General features: G+C 46.5%; 1 long non-coding RNA gene across 1 annotated transcript in view; it reads right to left on the reverse strand.

Annotated features, from left to right (window-relative positions):
- The window catches only part of LOC147113799 (uncharacterized), a 209,770-nt gene extending 192,850 nt beyond the window's left edge, over positions 1–16,920 (reverse strand). The window contains exon 1 of the long non-coding RNA XR_015079148.1: positions 16,781–16,920. This is a non-coding gene — a long non-coding RNA (uncharacterized LOC147113799). The remainder of the gene's footprint in view (positions 1–16,780) is intronic.
- Between the last annotated feature and the right edge of the window lie 5,584 nt (positions 16,921–22,504).

The raw sequence follows: 22,504 nt of genomic DNA on the forward strand, positions 1-22,504 counted from the left end.
ATTTCATGCTGTCATCGCATCAGCTGGAGCAATGGTAAGTCAACTCCCGCCTCAGGCTGACAGACGTGATTTCTGAGCTGCGTGAATCCTGTGGGCAGCCAGGGAAATTTGAAAGGTAAGCTGAAAAACACTCTTAAGGGTCTGACAACTACCTGTTAATGATTTGAATTAGGTCGCCCGCCTCTACCGGTCGGGTCGCTGCTGCACAGGCAAATGCGACCAAGTGAAATGCGCATGGGGGCAGGTTGACGGCTCGAGGTGTTGAATGGCCTCCTCCGGTTCCTATTGATATGAGCTCTTGCGGTATCCCGGACAACATTCATCCTTCAACCAACACCACCAAAGAACAGCATTCACCTCATTGCTGTTTGTGGAACCTTGCTGTGTTTTACTTGGCTGCTTTTGCCTACATAACAATAGCAACTGCACTTGGATCATAACCTCGGCCCCTATCATATTTTTATATATTTTTTATCCACACTTTTGGTTTGTGCCTTTTCCTTTTTTTTTCTTCTCTCCCACACGGCAGCTGTCTTTCACTCTGCCAGCGTATTTCACACTTCATCTAGAACCATCTTTTATTTCTTTACCTGTCCTATTACCATCTCGTCTCGCCTTGAATATCTCTTAATGTCTCTTCACCTCCCACAGACCTTCCCTTTTGTTCTTTCATACCCGCCCCCATTTCCCAGCCCCCAAACTTTAATCTGTTTCATTTCCTGCTATTTTCTTGGTTGTGACGAAGGGTCTTCGACCTGAAACGTTGACTCTGTTTCTCTCTCCACGGATGTTGACTGGCCTGCTGAGTTTTTCCAGCGTTTTCTGTTGTTATTTCGGATTTCCAGCATCTGCAGTATTTTGCTATCGTTGAAAGTAATGAATTGCTGTGAAGTGCTTTGGGATGTCCTGAAGATGTGAAAGGTGCAATATAAATGCAAGTTCTTTACCTCTGGTTCAGTTCAAGCAGCCAGGGAGCGAAATGGTTCAATGCCTGAGGCTAAACTTTTATGAGGTAATTTGATGGAAATAAAATTCTTTTTGCGAGTTAGTCCTCAATATATTGTGTCGACAAGTGTATATATATTCTCGGTTCCAAACCAATGAAGTGCGATCTAGTTGTAAATAGGAATCTACAGTTTCACACATCACACATTGTACTTTATATCACTGCTGATATTTCAGTTTAATAACCATGTTAAAATTTTATGAGGCATATATTGATGCTCAGTTTGGTTTCGCCAGGACCACTCAGCTCCCAACCTCATTACAGCCTTGGTCCAAACATGGACAAAGGAGCTGAATTCCAGAGGTGAGGTGAGAGTGACTGCCCTTGACATCAAGACAGCATTTGACTGAGTGTGGCATCAAGGAGCCCTAATAAAACGGAAGTCGATGGGAATCGGGGGGAAAACTCTCCACTGGCTGGTGTCATACTTGGTACAAAGGAAGATGGTTGTGGTGGTTGTAGGTCAATCATCACAGCCCCAGGACATTGCTGCAGGAGTTCCTCAGGGCAGTGTCCTAGGCCCAACCATCTTCAGCTGCTTCATCAATGATATTCCCTGCAACATAAGATCAGAAATAGGGATGTTTGCTGATGACTGCACAGTGTTCAGTGCCATTCACAACTCCTCAGATAATGAAGCAGCCCATGCCCGCATGCAACAAGACCGGGACGACGTTCAGGTTTGGGCTGATAAGTGGCAGGTAACATTCGTGCCACAGAAGTGCCAGGCAATGACTATCTCCAACAAGCGAGAGTCTAACCACCACCCCTTGACATTCAACAGCATGACCATCGGCGAGCCCCCCACCATCAACATCCTGGGGGTCACCATTGATCAGAAACTTAACTGGACCAGCCACATAAATACTGTGGCAACAAGAGCAGGTCAGAGGCTAAGTATCCTGTGGTGAGTGTCTCACCCCCTGACTCACTAAAGACTTTCCACCATCTACAAGGCACAATTATGGAGTGTGATGGAATACTCTCCACTTGTCTGGATGAGTGCAGCTCCAACAATACTCAAGAAGACCGACACCATCCAGGACAAAGCAGCCTGCTTGATTGGCACCCCATCCACCACGTTAAACATTCACTCCCTCCACCACCGGCGTACCATGGCTGCAGTGTGTACCATCTATAAGATGCACTGCAGCAACTCGCCAAGGCTTCTTCAGCAGCACTTCCCAAACCCACAACCTCTTCCACCTAGAAGGACAAGGGCAGCAGGTGCATGGGAACACCACCACCTCCAAGTTCCCCTCCAAGTCACACATCATCCTGACTTAGAAGTATATCGCCGATCCTTCATCGTCACTGGGTCAAAATCCTGGAACTCCCTACCTAACAGCACTGTGGGACTACCTTCACCACACGGACTGCAGCAGTTCAAGGAGGCAGCTCAGCACCACCTTCTCAAGGGCAATAAGGGATGAGCAATAAATGCTGGCCTTGCCAGTGATGCCCACATCCCATACACGAATAAAAAAAATATATATTGCATTTTGGACATTGTGATCTAGATTGCCACGGAACATAAACCTCAAAGTATTTGTTAACAGTACATGACCCTTCCTTACTCTGAGGAATCTTTAATAATACGCTCTGCATTGTAATTTTATCTCCTTTCAGTGACCTCTCCAGCTCTCCTGACAGGGCTGACTGCTTCTGGGCTACAGCCCCATAGGCATCAGTACCACTACCTCACCCATGTGTGAGCTCAGATGTTGGGAATTAGCAGGCTGTTGATGCTGGGTATCCCAGGCAAGCCCCATGCTTTCCATATCCAGTGTCCACACACGCTGACTTTCCAATGGGGGAGGTGGGAGGTACACTGGATACCAACCAGAATCAGGAACACTGGCTGATTGATCCCATTCCCTAGCCCAGGGACACTGAGGCCAATTGTAGCTGCTGTCTTAAGTGAGCCTTGCTAATTCAGCACAGAGTGAGATCCCAACCTGGGACCTTCCTGGTCTCTTTGGTTCAGTACCACATGAAGCAATGAATGGGGAAGTCCCATGCTCTTACTTTACAGTCACTTTTGACTTTATTTATTCTTATAGAATCATAGAATGAATTCAACCTGTCATGCCTGTGCTGGCTCTTTGAAAGAGCTATCCAATTAATTCCACTCCGCTGCCCTTTCCCCATAGACATGCAAATATTTTCCCTTCAAGTATCTTTCCAATTCCCTTTTGAAAGTTATTATTGAATCTGCTTCCATCACCCTTTCAGGCAGTACATTCCAGATCAGAACAACTCACTGCGTATTTTTTTTCCTCATGTCGCCTCTGGTTCACCAATCACCTTAAATCTCTATCCTCTGGTTACTGACCCTTCTGCCACTGGAAACAGTTTCTCCTTAATTACTCTTTCAAAATATTTCATGATTTGAAACAGCTAAATTAAATCTCCTCTTAACCTACTCTTCTCCAAGGAGAACAACACCAAGTTCTCTAGTCTCTCAATGTAACTGAAGTCCCACATCCCTGATACCATTCCAGTAAATCTCCTCTATTCCCTTCCTGTCTTGCCATCCTTCTTGAAGAGTGGTGCCAGAATTTGACACAATAGTCCAGCTATGGCCTAGCCAGGGGATTATAAAGGTTTAACATAACTTCCTTGCTTTTATCAGGCTAGAAATTGGGTTATTTACGCCTCTCACTAGCGCCCCCGCGGGCGCTAATGGGGCACAAATGCCCTAGCGCGTGGGCGTGGCACCACTAAGGCTTTCCGCAAAATTGAGCGGGAGGTTAGCGGCAGCAGTTTCCGGTAGCACTCCGCTCCGCTGCACCGCCGATGATGACGTCATCACCGTGCGCAGCGCCCCGATTGTGCCCCGGCCCCAAACTTCCCTTGCGCCCCTGTCCTACCAACAGGCGATATGTGCGACAGGATCTGGGGCAGTTTTGCAGCAGCGGTAGCAGGCAGTGGCGCAATTTAAAGTGCAGGTGTCGGGCGACCATTTTTATTTTGCCCGACTGCCAGCACCTGCCCCTTTTCACATCTGTATGCGGGGTGCCAGCCGCGATCGTTCAGCCTGGCATTCCTCTTGAATGCCGGGCAGTTTCCATGGCACTCCGCTCCCCGGTGGTCCAGCAGGGTCCTGGTGTGCACAGTGCTAGGCCCCTCCCCTTTAATCAGGGGAGGTGCGCCACGACATTGAGTAATAGTGCCCCAGGAAGGAGGTGGAGCTCTTCCAGTGGTGTTCCACCTCCTTCTTGGGACACTACTACTGAATTTATGATGTAAGAGCGCTAACTTTTTCAAGGTGCTAAAAGTAAGGTAAAATATATGTGTCTGGTGATTGAGTGAGGATGGGTTCTGGCTGGGCTGCCTCATGGTCAAATATCATACCAATTTTCATCATCTTGTCTCAGACATGAAGAATGGCTACTAGGCAAGGCACCAGTGGCCTGTAGAACCAACGCACAGTCAGATAGAGTGCCGACAGGCAAAAAAGAGGGAAAATAAGATTGTAGAAAGGATTTTAAGTGGAGGAAAAGAAGTGGTGAGCGCTATGGTCGGAGTACAAAAAGAAATGAAAATTATACAATACTCAAGGGTGAGAATGTGAGGGGAAAATAGAAACAGAGAAGATAGGAGCAGGAGTAGGCCATTCGGCCCCTCGAGCCTGCTCCGCCATTCAATGAGATCATGGCTGATCATCCAAATTCAGCAGCCTTCTCCCCATATCCCTTGATCCCTTTAGCCTTAAGAAATATATCCAACTCCTTCTTGAACATATTTAATGAATTGGCCTCCACTGCCTTCTGTGGTAGAGAACTCCACAGGTTCACCACTCTCTGGGTGAAGAAATTCCTCCTCATCGCTGTCCTAAATGGCTTACCCCTTATCGGTAGACTGTGACCCCTGGTTCTGGACTCCCCAGCCATCGGGAACATCCTTCCTGCATCCAGTCTGTCCAGTCCTGTTAGAATTTTATAAGTTTCAATGAGATCCCCTCTCATTCTTCTAAACTCCAGCGAATCCAAGCCCAATCGACCCAATCTCTCCTCATACGTCATTCCTGCCATCCCAGGTATCAGTCTGGTGAGTCTTCGCTGAACTCCCTCCATGGCAAGAACACCCTTCCTCAGATAAGGCGACCAAAACTGCACACAATACTCAAGGTGTGGTCTCACCAAGGCCCTGTACAACTGCAGCAAGACATCATTGTTCTTGTACTCAAACCCTCTCACTACATAGACCAACATACCATTTGTCTTCTTAACTGCCTGCTGCACCTGCATGCTTACTGTAGTGTACGTAACTGTTCTACCTTTAAGAGAACTATTGTATGTAACCGTTCACCTTTAAGAGAACTATTTTATGTGTGGCACTACTTTATCTTGGCTGCTGTATACTGTAATACCGACGGTGACCACACCAGTATATAAGTGCTGTGTCAGGGTTTATTGGGCAGATTCGCCCTGACCTTCGAATAGTAAAGTCCTGTTTAAGTTACTCTTGTAGTCTGTGTATTACTTCGCTATACAACCCACAGACTTTACAGTGGCGACGAGTTCGATCTTACCCTGCGGCAACAATACTTCTGAAGAAGTAAACGAGCGTCGAAAAGAGGCACCCGCCCTCGTCGTTTTGCTGAGAGAAAACTTGAGTCTGCAGACCAAGAAAGGAGGAAGATTTCAAACACGAAGTCTTCCATCAGCAACAGGCACGGATTGTCCCTTCTGCCACGGTGGTGAGTGAGCCGATCAACTCGAGAAGCAAGTCGGCCACGGTGACTGTGAGTAAAGGGAAAATAGAAACAAATAAACGGAGGATAAGGGCAGTGCACTCGACCACGGTCGAGGGGGAAAGGAGCCGGACAGAAGTCGGGCCCAGAGGCGCTGAGACTGGGGCAGCGTGGAGCAGAAGCCGCGGTACAAGCGGGCTGGGGAGCGTCGTGAGACGGCTAGACCGCGACGGCGAAAAAGGCCGGACAACTACCGCGACCACGAGGCGCTGCGACCGGGATCGTAAGGCGCGGGAAGATATAATAATAAATAAACCGCGGAGAACGTAGCCGCAGCCGGGGAGGGAAGCACCGGACTGCGAGAAGCTGGGAGGCGCGATTGGGGTGAAAAAGGCCAGACAGTGATTGAGGCCACGAAGCGCTGCGACCGGATCGTAAGGCGCGGGACGATATAAAATAAATAAACCGCGGAGAACGTAGCCGCAGCCGGGGAGGGAAGCACCGGACTGCGAGAGGGCTGGAGGCGCGATTGGGAGCCCGAGCGAGCGGGAGAGACAGAGCCCGAGCGAGGAAGGCTGAGCGCGATCCAGCCCAGCGGCTGAAACTGTTCGCCACCAACGGGTTGTACCCAGCACCGGCTGCCCTGCCGAGAGAAGGGAACGCGCTGAAGCCGACGCGCAGGCTGCAAACCCGAAAGCCAGCGGCCGTCACCCGAGGGAAGCTTACCCCTCCTGCCAGGGGAAGAAACGCGGGAAGCCGCCAGTAGGCGGGGAAGAAGACAGAAGCGGGAACCAACATTTTTAAAGTGGGCGGGGAAAGAAGATAAGCGCGGGAAACCGCCATCTGGAAAAAAAAAGTTAAAGAATATTGTTGTTGTTTCTCAGGAAGAGTGTGAAGATGCCTAAGCATAGTAACAGCAACGGTTTCAATGCCGAGGTGGAAAACTGGCCCACGTATGTAGAACGCATCGAGATATACTGTACGGCGAATAAGATAGCAAATTATGAAAAAGCTCTAACCTTATTAAACTCAATGGGTGCGAGGACATACGGGTTATTGAAGCATCTTCTATCACCAGCTAAACCGGCGGATCAGTCTTTCGATAATATTGTTGCTGTCCTGAAGGATCATTTTAACCCCGCACCGCTGATGTTAGCGGAACGATCTAAATTTTACGGGAGAACGCAACGAAAAGAGGAAAGCAACGCGGAGTACCTGGTCGAGCTGCGTAGACTAGCGAAATACTGCCAGTTTAGAGGAAATCTGACAGAGGCATTGCGAGACAAGTTCGTGTGTGGATTGTCGAAGGAAGGAACGCAAAAATGACTACTCGAAGAGAACGATCTTACACTTGATAAGGCTGTCCTTATTGCAGCATCGCACGAAGCCGCAGCGAGAGGCACGGCGGAAATGCAGCGGAAGACAGCGGTACTTAGTGTGGATCAAATGACTTCGGGTACAACGAAATGTTCTCGTTGTGGGAAGACAACACACGACCAGAACCAATGCTGGGTTAAAAACCAGGACTGTAGGAAATGTGGCAAGCTTGGCCACATAGCTAAGGTATGCCGGTCAGGAAAGAAGAGCAACAATAATAAGTCACCGCAGAAGAAGTACAGAAAGGTACATGAGGTGACTGGGAAGAGTCCAGATGAACAGAATTCGGACTCAGACTCCAACAGCAAGGCACTGGGTAGTCTGAGGATTCATAATGTGAGTAAAGAAGCTGACCGACAAACTATCTGGATCACACTACAGATTGCAAAAGTCCAAGTGAAGATGGAAGTGGACACTGGATCGGCGTTGACGGTCATGAATAAGCATGATTACAAAAAGTTATTCAAACATATTCCCCTACGGGATACGGAGATAGTATTGCAGACATACACGGGGCACAAAGTATACCCCATCGGAAAGATAGAAGTCAAGGTGAGATACAAAGACAAAGATCACCAAAGGATGGACTTGTATGTGCTGCCCGAGGGAGGTCCACCACTTCTGGGACGGGAGTGGATCAGGAAAATAAAGATAGACTGGCATTCACTAAACACAATGACGGTAGATTCCGGGAAGGAAGAGGTCAAACCTGAACGGTTGTCCAGAATATTGGACGAAGCTAAAGAGGTATTCCAGCAAGGACTGGGAACACTGAGAGGAATTAAAGCAAAAATCAAGATTGCAGAACATGCAAGCCCAAAATTTTTCAAAGCCAGATCGGTACCTTATGCGATACGACCTGCTGTGGAGGCAGAACTGGAAACGCTTGAACGTTCAGGGGTACTGTCTAAGGTGGACTGGAGTGAGTGGGCCACGCCCATTGTTCCCGTCATGAAGTCTTCATCAAGTAACAAGCCAGGGGGACTGGGGAAGGTCCGCATCTGCGGAGATTTCAAAATCACAGTTAATCCGGTGCTTCACACGGTACAATACCCGCTTCCGCGGATTGAGGATATCTTTGCTTCACTGTCTGGCGGGCAACACTTTACCAAGATAGACCTGGCACAGGCATACTTACAAATGGAAGTCGAGGAAGAGTCGCGCCAGTATCTCACAATCAACACGCACAGAGGCTTGTATCGATATAATAGACTGGTTTTTGGAGTAGCTTCGGCTTCAGCAATTTGGCAGAGGGCAATGGAGCAGGTCTTACAAGGTGTTCCAAGCACGCAGTGTTACTTGGACGATATCCTGATTACGGGAGAAGACGAGGAGGAACACCTCACAAATTTGAAACTGGTGCTCACCAGGTTGAAGGAATATGGCCTTCGAGTTAATCGCCAGAAATGTGAGTTCTTCCAGAAACGGATCTCGTACTGCGGTCATGTCATTGACCAAGAGGGGCTGCACAAGTCGCCTGACAAGATAGAAGCTGTCGTGAAGGCCCCCGCTCCGGAAAATGTTTCACAGTTGAGATCGTTTCTGGGGTTGATTAATTATTATCACAAGTTTCTGCCAAATTTATCCACGGTGCTACATCCGCTGAATGCTCTGTTGCGGAAAGAAGTGCCATGGAAGTGGAGCGAGGACTGTATAAAGGCCTTTCGCAGAAGCAAGGCGTTGATTACCTCTGAGGAAGTGTTGGCTCATTTCAACCCAACGTTACCTCTTCGTCTAGCTTGTGATGCTTCCCCTTATGGAATTGGAGCAGTACTTTCACACAAGTTACCAAATGGCTCGGAAAGGCCAGTCGCATTTGCGTCCCAATCGTTGACCTCCGCGGAGCGAAATTACGCTCAGATAGACAGGGAGGCCCTCAGCCTTGTGTGGAGAGTAAAGAAATTCAATCATTACCTGCAGGGCAAGAAGTTCACATTACTGACAGACCACCAGCCGTTGGTGTCCATATTCAACCCTAACAAGGCCGTTTCCACTATGACAGCGCAAAGGTTACAGAGGTGGTCCGTGTTACTTGGGGCACACCAATATGACATTGAATACAAAAGCTCCAAACAGCATGGAAATGCTGATGGGTTATCGCGCCTACCGTTGCCGGTAGTAGAAGAGGCGGCTACAATGGACCCGGTAGAGATGTTCCACTCATCCATAGTAGAATGTCTACCAGTAACCAATTCGATGATCGAGAATGAAACAAGAAATGACCCGACTCTCTCACGGGTCTACGATCTAACAGTGGAGGGATGGCCAGCACATGGCGAACCAACACTGCCAGCATTTTCGCAACGGAAAGAACAGCTGTCAGTGTGCCGAGGAACCTTGATGTGTGGATCGAGAGTGGTGATTCCACCCAAACTTCAGCATAAGGTGCTAAAGGAACTTCACGAGGAGCATCTGGGTGGAGTAAAAATGAAGAACCTAGCAAGAGCGTTTGTGTGGTGGCCAGGTATTGATGGAGACATCGAGGAAATAACCAAGAGTTGTCTAGGATGCCAGAAGGTCCAAAACGCGCCACCACAAGCTCCTCTGCATCCATGGGAGTGGCCCTCATCTCCTTGGCAAAGGGTACACATCGACTTTGCTGGTCCATTTATGGACTCAATGTTTCTAATAGCGGTGGATGCACACTCCAAGTGGCCGGAGGTAATAAAGATGTCCTCCACCACCACGGAAAAAACCATCACAGTATTAAGGACCATGTTTGCCAGGAATGGGCTGCCGGAACAGGTCTGTTCTGATAATGGACCACAATTTGTGTCCGAAGAATTCAGGAAGTTCTTAAAAAGCAATGGGGTCAAGCACTACACGTCAGCCCCATACCATCCCGCCACCAATGGCTTAGCTGAAAGGTTTGTCCAGACCTTCAAGAAGGCCATAAAGGCCATGGGTAATGAGAACATCAACTTACAACATAAGGTAGATAACTTCTTGTTGGCGTACAGGAATGCAACACATGCGGTCACAAATCAAACTCCCGCCATGATGTTTTTCAATAGAAGACTAAGATGCCGGCTGGATTTGATTAAGCCAAACGTCAGAAAGGACATAGAGAACCGATAATTCCAGGGCATGAATGAAAGGCCAACTAGATCTTTTCAGACAGGTCAACAAGTTTTGGCCCGGGACTACCGTACCGAGAAATGGCAGCCTGGAACTATTGTAAAAAGGCTAGGGCCGCTGCTGTATACAGTGGACATTGGTGACAGCATAATAAGGCGCCATGTTGACCAGATCATAGGGTCATCCACAAAGAGCCAACCTACTCCACAACCTTACACGGCTAATGTAGAAACAGAGATACCCAGAGCACCTACCTCCGATCTGGTAATACTGGAATCAGATGATCCTGACACTGTCCTTCAAGCTGAATCGGCCTTGCCGGAAGAACCTACTACCCCGCCGAAAACTACTACACCACCGAGGCGTTATCCGGACAGAGTCAGGAGACCTCCAGAGAGACTGAATCTGTGAACTGTTTTACATAATTTGTATATATGTTCTAATGATATGGTTAATGGAGAATAAGTATGTTGTAAGCTAAAAAGGGAGGATTCTAGTGTATGTAACTGTTCTACCTTTAAGAGAACTATTGTATGTAACCGTTCACCTTTAAGAGAACTATTTTAGGTGTGGCACTACTTTATCTTGGCTGCTGTATACTGTAATACCGACGGTGACCACACCAGTATATAAGTGCTGTGTCAGGATTTATGGGCAGATTCGCCCTGACCTTCGAATAGTAAAGTCCTGTTTAAGTTACTCTTGTAGTCTGTGTATTACTTCGCTATACAACCCACAGACTTTACACTTACCTTCAGCGACTGGTGCAAAAGGACACACAGGCCTTGTTGCACTTCCCCTTCTCTCAATCTATTGCCGTTCAGATCTGCCTTCCTGTTTTTGCCACCAAAGTGGATAACCTCGCATTTATCCACATTATACTGCATCTGCCATGCTTCTGCCCAATCACCCAACCTGTCCAAATCATACTGGAGTTTCTCGACATCCTCCTCACAGCACACACGCCCACCCAGCTTTGTGTCACCTGCAAACTTGGAGATATTACATCTAGTTCCCTCGTCTAGATCATTTATATATATTGTGAATAGCTGGGGTCCTAGGACCAATCCCTGCGGTACCCCACTAGTCACTGCCGACCACTTGGAAAAAGAGCCGTTTATTCCAACTCTTTGCTTCCTGTCTGCCAACCAGTTCTTTATCCAAGTCAGTACCTTGCCCCCAATCCATTGTGCCTTAACTTTACATGCTAATCTCTTATGCGGGACCTTATTGAAAGCCTTCTGAAAGTCCAAATACACCACATCCACTGGTTCTCCCTTATCTATTCTACCAGTTGCATCCTCAAAAAATTCCAGTAGATTAGTCAAGCACGATTTACCTTTTGTAAATCCATGTTGACTTTGTCTGATCCTGTCACTGTTTTCCAAGGGCTCTGCTATTACATCTTTTATAATGGATTCTAGCATTTTCCCCACTACCGATGTCAGGCTTACCGGTCTATAATTCCCCATTTTCTCTCTACCACCATTTTTGAATAGTGGGGCAACATTAGCTACCCTCCAATCCATGGGAACTGTTCCAGAGTCTATCGAATTTTGGAAGATGACCAGCAATGCATCTATTATTTCTAGGGCCACTTCCTTAAGTACCCTAGGATGTAGATTATCAGGCCCTGGGGATTTATCGGCCTTCATTCCCGTCAATTTCCCTAATACAATTTCCTTACATATACTGATCTCTTTCAGTTCCTCCCTCTCATTAGATCCTATGTTCCCCGACATCTCTGGGAGGTTATTTGTGTCCTCCTTTGTGAAGACAGAACCAAAGTATGTATTTAATTGGTCTGCCATTTCTTTGTTCCCCATTATAAATTCCCCTGATTCTGACTGCAAGGGACCCATGCTTGACTTCATCAATCTTTTTCTCTTCACATATCTATAAAAGCTTTTACAGTCAGTTTTTATGTTCCCTGCAAGCTTACTCTCATACTCTATTTTCCCACTCTTAATTAATCCCTTTGTCCTCCTTTGCTGAATCCTAAACTGCTCCCAATACTCAGGTTTACTGCTTTTCCTGGCCAATTTATATGTCTTCTCCTTGGATCTTATGCTATCCCTAATTTCCCTTGTTAGCTACAGTTGAGTCACCTTTTTTGATTTATTTTTATGCCAAACAGGGATGAACAAATTCTGTAGTTCATCCATGCGATCTTTGAATGTTTTCCATTGCCTATCCACCGTCAACCCTTTGAGTAACATTCCCCAATCAATCCTACCCAACTCGCACCTCATACCATCGTAGTTTCCTTTATTTAAATTCAGGACCCTAGTCTCTGAGTCAACTACTTCACTCTCCATCTTAATGAAGAATTCTATCATATGATGATCGCTCCGACCCAAGGGGCCTCGCACAACAAGATTGCTAATTAATCCTTTCTCATTACATAATACCCAATCTAAGATGGCCTGATCTCTAGTTGGTTCCTCAACATATTGGTTCAGGAAACCATCTCGTATACACTCCAGGAATTCCTCCTCCACAGTATTGTTACTAATTTGGTTAGCCCAATCTATATGTAGATTAAAGTCACCCATGATAACTGCTGTGCCCTTATTGCACGCGTCTCTAATTTCCCTTTTAATGCCATCCCCAACCTCTGCATTACTGTTTGGAGGTCTGTATACCACTCCCACTAACATGTTCTGCCCCTTGGAATACGCCATATATCAAAAAGATACACCATAATATGAGCAAAAGACTGATATTATTAATACATGATATACTGGGTTTAAAAATCTAAAGCCTCGGAGACACAGGCTGTAAACAGAAATACAGGCTTCTGAGATAAAGATCAGTTGTTTAACAAAGTTGTAAAGACCAAACAAGCTTTGAAATGGGAATTAGTTAAATATACTAAAACAATTACCCTATTGAAATGGCAGTTTGGTGCTTCCGAAAGGTCTGGAATTTGGGAATAACACAATGAGAAGACCCAGTTTAAGGTGTTATAAGCTAACACGTTGAACAAAAACACAAACATTTAAAGAGGCATGTGACTTTGAAAAGATGACATCAAGTAAAAGAAACACCTGCTGGTCAAATAGTTTTTATGTTAAACTTGGGAGACAAGAAAAATAAGATTAAATACACAACCAATTGAGATAGCTAGAAATGCATGAAACACTCTGGTCAAAGTGTCTTTAATATATACATAGTAAATATGGTACCAATAAGAACACTTTGAAGATATGACTTCAATAGAGACACCAAACAATTACATTGTGTTTGTATTGAACTTGGAGCAGTAAGAAGACTCAACGTCTGCTAAAAACCAGTTAAGCCAATAATAAGAATTGAATGAAAGAATTTTATAAGAATGGCATCAAACAGAAACCATAGCTGTCATATTGTTTTTATGATGGTTTTTGAAACACCTAAAGGTAGAGACATAATTATGCATGCAGCAGCTAAATTGACAGTAAGAATAGAAAGCATTCAAAACAAAGAATGAATAAGACAATTAGCTGACATCAGCAGAGAACTTCAAAGAATAAACCACTGCAAAAAGGGTATAAAAATAAGAGTTTTTCAAACAGAAAGTCAGAACTCGCTGAACGGCCAAGTGTTTCTCAACTTCACAGGCACACTCTGTAAGTTTTTAACTTTGAGTCTTGGGTAATCCAAGTAATTGATTTTGGTGGATAATCTGGATTTAGAAATAAGTAAGAAATGTAGAAATGTAATGAAGTAAAGATTTGAGAATAAGGATCTCTGAGAAATAAGAAATGTAAGCTATCTGTATTTTGAATTGTTAATGTTATGATTGATTCAACAGCTGTTAACTGAATGTCGGCTCTTAAATAAAACTATATATTTTTAGAATTGTCTCAAAGAGTATTTCTGTATAAACTCGCGAACCCAATTTCTGTGCACTCTTTTGTAAGGAGTTGCAGAATTCTGGGGGTATTTCGGACCCTCATAATATCCGGAAGGTTACAGTCTAGTTAAACTTATTAAAAGTACTATCTGGGGGATGGTAACATCTTCAGTCATTCCTTTCCTTTAGGGAGAGATAGCCTGAACCTTTAGACCCATTTAAGCATTTTATGGAACTCGGCTATCTCTAACTTAAGTTGAAGGTGAACGTCTGGGGAATATGCCTGATCTGGGCTAGCCTGGGAAGGGCTAGGACTTGTAATTACCCCTTCAAGAAAAGGTAATAGGAAGTAATAACATAATACCTGTTAAAAAAAGCAGAAGCAATGAAAAATAAGAGCCATATTAAATTGACTGTATGGTAGCATACAGAGCATCCGCAACAAAATGGCATAAATTCTCATATCTATGGTAACTTCAGCTAGTCCCCTAGCCCTCAAGCCCTGATTCCCATTGGACCCTGGACCTCAATCCCTGACTCCCATTGGTCCCCTGGCCTTCAATTCCTGACTCCCATTGGTCTCCTGGCCCTCAATCGCTGACTTCCATTGGTCTCCTGGCCCTCAATCCCTGACTCCTATTGGTCTCCTGGCCCTCAATACCAGACTCCCATTGGTCCCCCGGACCTCAATCCCTGACTTCCACTGGTCTCCAGACTTGATGCACTGATTCTCACTGATCTCCCAACCTCAATTTCCAACTCCCATTGGTTTCTTGATGAAGAGGTTCCCCACTGATTGCCTGACCTGAAGCCCTCACTTCTGTTGATAACCAGTCCTGAATCACTGACTCCCATTGATCTCTGGACCAGAAGTCTTCATTCCCATTGATCTCCCACCCTGCAGCCCTGATTACTGCTGGTAGCTTGACCCGACACCCAGACTCCTGGTGGTCTCCCAGGTCTGAATCCCTGACCCCCATTGATCTCCGGACCAGAAGGCCCAACTTCCATGGCCCTATGACCTGCTGGCTTAAAGCCCTGACTCCTGCTGCTCTCTTGACTCAATGCTAAATATCAGAGCTGCATAGATAGTAAACTGTACCAGCTACTGGGTGTCTAGATAACAATTACTTATCCAAATGGATGAAGGACCCAAAGTCTGTGAAACATCAATTAGAAATGTTCCAAGGCATGTCCATTAATTTATATAAAACTAAATCACAACTCCATGGAAATTCTTGCAGAAAATTGAGAATATTAGCACTGAGGTTCCACCAATAATTTATTAAAATAAAGAGTTGCATTTATATAGGGCCTTTCACAGCCTCAGGATGTCCCAATGCGCTTTACAGCCAATGAAGTATTTGAAGTGTCATCACTGGTGTAATGTAGGAAATGTGGCAGTCAACTTGCACAGAGCAAGCTCCCACAAACAGCAAGGTGAATATGAACAGATAATCTGTTTTCATGATGTTGGTTGAGGGATAAATATTGGCCAGGACAATTTGGCCTGCTCTTCTTTGAATAGTGCCGTGGGATCTTTTACTTCCACCTGAGAAAGCAGACAGGGCCTGGGTTTAATGTCTCATCCAAAAGACAGCACCTCCAACAGAGCAGCACTCCCTCAGTACTGCACTGGCCAGCCTGCATTTTTTGCTCGAGTCTCTGGAATTGGGCTTGAACCCACAACCGTCTGACTCAGAGCCAAGAGTGCTACGACTGAGCCATGACTAGCACCCATTTGTGCACTTTCCAATCAGGAAGGCTTGCGGGGGGGGGGGGGGGGCGGTGGTGTGGAGAAGAAAATGTAACAGATTGTTCCGCTTCCTTAGCCTAAAGGATTTCAACATGTAAACCACTGCCTTTCTCCAACTCACCCCATGATTCAGAATGCAATCTGTCTACAATCTAATCAGGCTCCGAGGTACGTGATACCTCACGAGGGAGAAGTCTGTGCCTTGTTATCAACACAGTCCTTGAACATCATGGAGAAAGGACGAAAAGCCTTTAGCTTCAGACCAGTAATTCTATCACAAAAACCTTTTCCAACAGCAGTATTCCTCTGAGCCAGAAATAACATTCCTAATGATAATAATACCACACAAAATCTGCTCGAAGCTCCCCCTCCCCTCCCAACTCTTGTCCCAAGGACACGAGGCGTCATTTGGATTTGATTTGTAGGTTTATAATGTATTGCACTCTGGTTCCAATATAAAATCAGGATCAGTCCACCCGTTCTCACAGCACACTTCCTACAGAGGAGGACCTTAAACGATATATATATTGAAACATGTACAAATTGCATTATATACAGTAAAGGTCCTGATTCATAACTTCCTTCACAATCACAAGCCCAGACTTGGACCAAGTGCACTTTAAACACCCAAGAGACAGGTGTTACCATCCTTTATATCGATCCATAACAAGTGCAGTCAGCGCTCGTTATTTCAAAGTCATTTCTGCTCAAATGGCAATCAAACCATCCAGTAGTTTTTAATTCAGCAATTTGAGCAAACAGTACACGAGGTTTCAATTCAACGCAACTGATAATTTAAATGAAGCAACTTCAAATGAAGAGAATATCCATCAGCAGCATAGGGGAGGGAAGGGTTAAAGATAACTGTATAAAATATATTCCAGTTATGTTGAATAATTTTCAGTTGCTTGCAATTCATGTACAGCACACGAAACACGCACTCCCAATAAGTGATATTTTACCATTCTATTCTGTGCTATTTTTTGCTGAAAATTTACATTTTCTTGAATAAATAATGTTGCTCACCCAGATTGTGAGCCCTATTGTTTAAGAAGCGTCCAGAGCAGGGCAAGATGCTCACAGATTCCCTCTCTCCATCCCTTGTAGTCACCTCGAAGCTCTCTCCCAGCTGTCCCGATGGTTTCATTCAGTAGTTCTGAGCAGGTTCCTATGCAGCAGCTCTCGAGGTACTGTCAGGAGAGGTCACGTGAGATGCTGAACAGCTAATCAAGCCCCGACCGATGCTGGGTGGTGTTGTGGAGACAGCAGACACCAAGATATCATGCAGTCTTCCTTGTTTTGATCAGAGCTGTATGCCCTCTCTGTTGCTTGGAGAGTTTTTGTCTCAGACGTTGGGTGTCTGGGGCAACCATACATTGGAACCCTACAAAACACTTCTCAATGCCCCTGCAGCAGACTTGGATAAAATTATGTTGAAAACCTTTATTTATTCAGTGGCTAGATCCTTAGTGAACTGAATGTTAATTCACACCAATTCACTTAAAGACGGTTTAGACTAAGCATCCCCCATCCATCTGGTACAAGAGAAGCAACACCTTATGTAAGTTTTAATGTTTTTTAATCACAACCATGTTGAACGAGAAAAATCACAGACATTTAAATTCATATTTATATATATAGCTGTAAATTTTGCATCGGCAGTTATTCACTGTTACCCACAAACTCCATTCCCTAGCCACCAACTCCATCCCATGCCCTGATCACTGTCTGGGTCTGAACCGGACTGTTCGCAACCTTGGCCTCCTATTCCACCCTGAGCTGAGCTTTCAATGCATGTTAATTAGCCCCTCGCACCAATTTACTGGTCCTACCAGCGCCATCATTTTCACCGGCCATTAACACCGGCCCGCGGTGACACTGGCAGCTTTTTACCAAAATCGAATTTCTAGGCTTCTATTCCTTCATCTGAATCATTTCTAAATATAGTAAAAAGCTGAGGCCCTAGTACAGATCGCTGGGGGACACCACTAGTCACATCCCACCAATGAAGTACATGCCCATTATCCCGACTCTCTGTCTCCTACCTCCTAACCAACTCCCTACCCATGTTAATAGGTTGCCTTTAATTCCATGTGCTCTCATTTTTGTTAACAGTCTCTTCTGTGGAACCTTATTGAATGTCTTCTGAAAATCAATACATAAATGATATCTATAGACAGTCCCTTATCTATCATATTAGTTACCTCCTAAAAACTTAACTAGGTTTGTTAGACATGAATTACTCTTTACAAATCCATGCTAGCTTTCTTCAAGTGCTCAGTCACTCTGTCCCTAATAAAAAATTCTAGTAACTTTCCTACAACAGATGTTAGACTAATAGGCCTATAATTTCCTAGTTTATCTCTCCTACCCTTCTTAAATAATGGAGTGAAATTGGCAATTTTCCAATCCAAGGGGACAATTCTTGAATCAAGAGAGCCTTGGAAGAACATGACTGGAGCATCTACAATTTCCTCACATACTTCGTTTAATATGCTGAGATGGAAACCATCAGGTCCTGGAGATTTGTTATTCTTCAGTCTCATTATTTTCTCCATTACCTATTTTTAACTAATATTAAATCTAGTAAGTTCTTCCCTTTGATTTGTTTTGATTTTTCCTTGTATCTCTGGCACTTTATCCTCATCCTCTACTGTGAAGACCAATACAAAGTAATAATTTAACAAGCCTACCATTTCCTGATTTTCAATTACAATAATCTAAGCCTGCCTTTAAAGGGCCCACATTACCCTCAATCACCCTTTTGTAGCGGTTCATGTAGATCACCACTAAATAAGAGAGTTTGACTTCGACGAACTATTAACAAGTTGTTTATTTACAGGAACAGACTAATTACATCAGGTAAGATGGCTGACTGTAGGAGCACCGTGGTATAGGTCTTGTCCCAGCGGGGACTCCACGAGGACTGAGTTCGCAGTCCTGTGGAGAGCGTGATGACGTCATCACGTTTGTGTTGTGATGTCTTCACGTTGTACGCGTTTCCCGCGCTTAGGGCATCACGTGATGCGCGTCATTGCGTCGCTGGCCGTTGAGGCCGAAGTCGCGAGCGCGGCAGTGGGAGCTGGAGGCCAGGCTGAGCCGGTGCTTGCCACGGGAGCGTAAGATCGCGTCGCTCCCATCGGCTGGCCGATGCAGCCGAAGACGCTAGGCCGGGCTGTGCCGGTGGCCATCCTGGAAGGCCGAGTCGGGCCGGCAGCCGCCGCACGCACGTCACGTCGTACGTGACGTGACGTCAGCGCAGTAGGGCGCATCTTAAAGGGCCAATGGCCCCAACAGGTAAGTTAAAAGGGCAACGGCCCCAAAAGGTAAGTTAAACATACAGTAAGGTAAGTTAAAGGGAATTATGTGTCTTTATGTAAGGTACAACCTGTGGTACCGCCACGTGGGGCCCCCCAGAATTCACTTTAATGAAAGTCCAAGGATGAGATGGTCTGACGCTGGTGGTCTTGGCAGTCGTGCTGTCTCGGCTTGGCGAACGAGTTCCGAAGATACTGCTCGTGAGGGGATCCGTACGTGCGACGTGGCGAATAAAGTGTATCCATCAGGCGAAGGACCGTGGAGACGTGCGAAACAGCAGGCCTTGTCAGAGTGACGGGCAAGTCGGGCAGATGCGGGCGGTGACTCTGTTGATGTTGGAACAAGTCCTTGTTCTGACGAAATCTGCAGGAACGCCGATGGGCGATCCAGAAGGACTTGACTGGCGAGGTCGGTGAACTCGCCGACAGGTGAGCGAAACCTTCAGGAGGCTGGAACACGTGGAACGGTGCGTGCCATAGTGCTACGATGTTAACACAACAGAGGGTGAAGAGTTGCTGCGTTGATCAGTGATCGGTGAGGCCAGCAACTTTCATGTGGCTGATCGCGGCCGCAGGATGCCTGTTGGACCCATCCTCGATGTGTGCAGCTTCAGTAGAAGTTTGCGTTTGTTAAAGGGAAAACTGGAGAAAGGGTGGCAACGGTCCAGTTTGTTGTTGTTGCTTTCAGGAGGGGTTAACTCTGCCTGGAGGGCGGCAACACTTGTAACTGTTGTAGATTTAGGAGAAAACAGCCGGGAGGGCAGCATGCCTTTTGTTCACGCCGAATCGTGTAGTAGGTAACACAACCAGCAGGCTGAAGGGCTGGTGCATCATCGGCAGAGAAGGAGTCGTCATTTTTCATGAGGGATGGGTCCTCGTGGTTCGCGAGGGATGGATCCTCGTGCGCGAGGAGTGGGTCCTCGTGTTTCACGGGGGTGAGTCCTTGTGGTATCCCCGCAGGGCGCGCTCCGATTTTGTGGGCCCGAACATGCTGTACCCCGTGCTTGGAGAGATTTATACTTGCTGTCGCTGTGGACGTAGAGGCGGACGATCCATGTGGCGGTAGGAAAGATGAGTACGGGGACCGTAAGCAAGTGCGTGGTCGGCGCCGCATCGATGTTCTCGTCGAACGGGGCTTCTATCTTTATAAAGCACGAGGGAGACTGTGGCTCCCTGGATTGCGGTAGCGACAGCAAAACGGCTGGTGCTTCCATGGCGTGCTTCTTTTGTGAAAATTGCTCACAAAAAAAACGAACGGGGTCTGGTTAAGGTTTGTCCGTGTCAAACGGGATCTGCTCCAGGCTGCGCTTACCTTGCGAATACGTTCGCAAAGACGGGGTCGCCTTTGGCGGAGTGAGGCGGTTGCTGTTCCGTGGTTGTTCGTCGGTCATGCGTCGGTCGTCTTGTGGGAAGACGAGGTTCAGGCGCGCGTTGCTACCGTGAAAATCGTTCACGGATACGGGTTCACCAATTGTAGTGTTGGAATTAATGAGCTCCCATACTCACGTCGTTGGGTCACCAATGTAGCGATTGGTGTTCGTCGGTCGTCTTCTGTGAAGACGAGGGTCAGACTGCGCGTTGCTTCCGAGAAAATCGTTCATGGATACGGGGTCACCAATTGTAGTGTAGGAATTGATGAGCTCCCGTACTCACGTCGTTGGGTCACCAATGTAGTGGTTCATGTAGATCGCCACTAAATAAGAGAGTTTGACTTCGACGAACTATTAACAAGTTGTTTATTTACAGGAACAGACTAATTACATCAGGTAAGATGGCAGGTAAGATGGCTGACTGTAGGAGCACCGTGGTATAGGCCTTGTCCCAGCGGGGACTCCACGAGAACTGAGTTCGCAGTCCTGTGGAGAGCGTGATGATGTCATCACGTTTGTGTTGTGACATCATCACGTTGATCGCGTTTCCCGCACTTAGGGCGTCACGTGATGCGCGTCGTTGCGTCGCTGGCCGTTGAGGCCGAAGTCGTGAGCACGGAAGCGGGAGCTGGAGGCCAGGCTGAGCCGGTGCTTGCCGCGGGAGCGGAAGATCGCGTCGCTCCCGTCGGCTGGCCGATGCAGCCGAAGACGTTAGGCCGGGCTGTGCCAGCGGCCGTCCTGGAAGGCCGAGTCGGGCCGGCAGCCGCCGCACGCACGTCACGTCATACATGACGTGACGTCAGCGCGCTAGGGCGCATCTTAAAGTGGCAATGGCCCCAACAGGTAAGTTAAAAGGGCAATGGCCCCAATAGGTAAGTTAAACATACAGTAAGGTAAGTTAAAGGGAATTATGTGTCTTTATGTAAGGTACAACCGGTGGTACCGCCACACTTTCCTCTTAATATACTTATAAAAACTTATAGTGTTGCCCTATAATTTCTACTGCCTGCTCACCTATACTGATATGCCCTCTCTCTAATACAAAAGCAAAATACTGCAAATGCTGGAAATCTGAAATTAAAACAGAAAATGCAGGAAATACTCAGCAGGTCAAACAGCAATGGTGGAGAGAAACAAAGTTAACGGGCTGGATTTTATCAATGGGGATGCGTTGGGGGTGGGACTGCTGGTTGTTGGGTTTCAGTCCCGCCCCCAACAACTTCTGGCCAACCCACACTATTTTTCCTTGATTGACCTTGTTAACCCACCCTGCGTGCTTAGCAGGCCAATTAAGGGAAAGCTGCTGAAAGAGGATGGCAGCGTATGACGTTTCATCTGTCAAAAAATTTTGACAGATTAAATGTCAGTGTTTGACAGCTTTGAGAAGTTGTCAAACACTGACATTCTCTGTTGTTTGGTGAGTCCTTGTACTGAAGACTCACCAAACCTCTTTCTTTAGCAGAAATCAGATGGCTGTTGCATCTGAGAATGCAGCAGCCATTCTGTCATCTCTGCCGTTGAAATGAGGAGCCTCCAGATCCCCAAGGGTTGAAGCCTGCAGGAAGAAGCAAAGGTAAGTAAACTTTTTGTAACACTTTACACTCACCTTCCATACTTACCTCTCTATAGTTGCACCCATCACTCACCTCCACAGCTGACATTTCAACCCCTCTCACCCCAGCAGACCCACTGCTCGCCTCGCTGACCCTGGCGAGGTTCGCAGCCGTTGGGAAGCCTGCACTTGTGTGGGTAAAATGGGGATAATCCTCTTAACTGCCTGTTAACTACCTGTTAACAGGCAGTTAATGAGCTGTAATCCCCTTCCTGCCTCGAGGAGACGGGTCCGTGTGCGAGTTGGGGACCCGCCTCCCGAGAAGTTTGCACGGAAGCGGGTTGGGAGCGGGTTCGGTACCAGCTCCCAGTTTCTGCCATTTTCCCAGCAGTTGTGCCTCCATACCTGCCTCCCCGGGGCTGGCAAAATTCCCCCCAACATTTCAGGTCGAAGACCTTTCATCAGAACTGGAAAAAGTTCAAGATGTAACAGGTTTTAAGCAAGTACAGAG

The sequence above is a fragment of the Somniosus microcephalus genome, chromosome 8 (genome assembly GCF_052327205.1).
Source record: "Somniosus microcephalus isolate GS21.2 chromosome 8, FLI_Smic_1.0, whole genome shotgun sequence".
NCBI classification, from domain to species: Eukaryota; Metazoa; Chordata; class Chondrichthyes; order Squaliformes; family Somniosidae; genus Somniosus; species Somniosus microcephalus.